Below are 2,500 nucleotides of genomic sequence, written 5' to 3'. Positions count from 1 at the left end.
CCTAGGCGGAAGTGCAGGCGAGGCGGCAGGAGTCTGAAAACGGCTATAAAATGCGTGGAGAGCCGCTGTCGCCCCGGAGAAACGGAGAAAAAGTGCTGAAAAAAGGCCTAAATCCTAACGGACCGAGGCGGAAGTGCAGGCGAGGCGGCAGGAGTCTGAAAACGGCTATAAAATGCGTGGAGAGCCGCTGTCGCCCCGGAGGAACGGAGAAAAAGTGCTGAAAAAAGGCCTAAATCCTAACGGACCGAGGCGGAAGTGCAGGCGAGGCGGCAGGAGTCTGAAAACGGCTATAAAATGCGTGGAGAGCCGCTGTCGCCCCGGAGGAACGGAGAAAAAGTGCTGAAAAAAGGCCTAAATCCTAACGGACCGAGGCGGAAGTGCAGGCGAGGCGGCAGGAGTCTGAAAACGGCTATAAAATGCGTGGAGAGCCGCTGTCGCCCCGGAGGAACGGAGAAAAAGTGCTGAAAAAAGGCCTAAATCCTAACGGACCGAGGCGGAAGTGCAGGCGAGGCGGCAGGAGTCTGAAAACGGCTATAAAATGCGTGGAGAGCCGCTGTCGCCCCGGAGGAACGGAGAAAAAGTGCTGAAAAAAGGCCTAAATCCTAACGGACCGAGGCGGAAGTGCAGGCGAGGCGGCAGGAGTCTGAAAGCGGCTATAAAACGCGTGGAGAGCCGCTCGGATGATTTTTCAAAGTGTCAAATGAATGGGAGTGAATGGGGCAGAGTACCCAATGTGTAAAAAAAGTGCTGAAAAAACGACAAAGTCCACACGAGCCTAGTCAGAAATGCAGTCCGAGGCGGCTGGAGCCCCAAAGCGGCTATAAAACGCGTGGAGAGCCGCTCGGATGATTTTTCAAAGTGTCAAATGAATGGGAGTGAATGGGGCAGAGTACCCAATGTGTAAAAAAAGTGCTGAAAAAACGACAAAGTCCACACGAGCCTAGTCAGAAATGCAGTCCGAGGCGGCTGGAGCCCCAAAGCGGCTATAAAACGCGTGGAGAGCCGCTCGGATGATTTTTCAAAGTGTGAAATGAATGGGAGTGAATGGGGCGGAGTACCCAATGCGCGAAAAAAGTGCTGAAAAAACGACAAAGTCCACACGAGCCTAGTCAGAAATGCAGTCCGAGGCGGCTGGAGCCCCAAAGCGGCTATAAAACGCGTGGAGAGCCGCTCGGATGATTTTTCAAAGTGTGAAATGAATGGGAGTGAATGGGGCGGAGTACCCAATGCGCGAAAAAAGTGCTGAAAAAACGACAAAGTCCACACGAGCCTAGTCAGAAATGAAGGCCGAGGCGGCTGGAGCCCCAAAGCGGCTATAAAATGCGTGGAGAGCCGCTCGGATGATTTTTCTAAGTGTGAAATGAATGGGAGTGAATGGGGCGGAGTACCCAATGCGCGAAAAAAGTGCTGAAAAAACGACAAAGTGTCAAATGAATGGGAGTGAATGGGCGGAGTACCCAATGCGTGAAAAAAGGTCTGGAAAAACGACAAAGTGTCAAATGAATGGGAGTCAATGGGCGGAGTACCCAATGCGCGAAAAAAGTGCTGAAAAAATGACAAAGTGTCAAATGAATGGGAGTCAATGAGTGTTTTGGTCGACCAGGAAAAAACGCGTTTACGGGAGAGGGTAAATCAGCCGAGAGGGGGGGGGGGGGGGTATACTTTACCCTCTCCCGTAAATGCCATTTTTCCTGGTTGACCAAAACACCTCCAGCACGATTTCGGAAACCCAGTTTTTAGAAACACTGACCTCCAGGGGAAGTACCGAGAAAAGCACACTTTTGAATCCGCTTTTGACGCACTGAAACACGGACGTGAGCTGGGGCTGTGCCGCTCTTGGAAAACCCCTGGAGGTTATTTTCTAAAACGGGTTTCCGCGTCCCCCTGGGCGCCCGTGTTGGGCCGCGCAAGGCGGTCCGGGCTGCCCACCCCATCTGAGTGCCCCGTTGGGCCGCGTGCATGGCAGGCATCCAAGGAAGGCTGATGAGCAGCGGTGATGATGATGATGAGACACCAGCTGCAATTTTGACAAAGTGTCACCTCTCAAGCATTTCCAAGCGTGACACAAACAAAAGGGAACGGGAACTTTGATATGAGTGACTTGTGCTTCTTTTTCTCTAAGTGTCACTCCACAGCTGGCACCCAGGCTGTGTGACGCAGGTGTCCGACGAGGAGCGCCCGCGATGGGCCGCGTCAGGCGGCCCGGGCCGCGCTATCACCTCCGGATGACAACATCCAAAGGAGCACGTTGGTGCTTGCTGGGAGTTTGCGCACGCGATAGGCGACGCCTGGCGGCCCTGGCCGCGCCTCGCCAGCGGGTAATGACGACCGCGAGCGCCATGCTGCGCCGATGGAGCTGTCCGAGGAGCGAGAGCGCCCGCCATGGGCGGCATCCGGCGGCCCCTGGCCGTGCTTCGTCTGCGGGTCGCTCTCCACCTCCGGGTGGCCAATCCGAGGTGTCCGCAAAGTGTGTGCGCTCGCCATGGGCGGCATCCGGCGG

The sequence above is a fragment of the Dunckerocampus dactyliophorus genome, unplaced genomic scaffold, assembly GCF_027744805.1.
Source record: "Dunckerocampus dactyliophorus isolate RoL2022-P2 unplaced genomic scaffold, RoL_Ddac_1.1 HiC_scaffold_86, whole genome shotgun sequence".
NCBI classification, from domain to species: Eukaryota; Metazoa; Chordata; class Actinopteri; order Syngnathiformes; family Syngnathidae; genus Dunckerocampus; species Dunckerocampus dactyliophorus.
The sequence above is the reverse complement of the archived record's forward strand: the minus strand, read 5'-3'. Positions refer to the sequence as shown.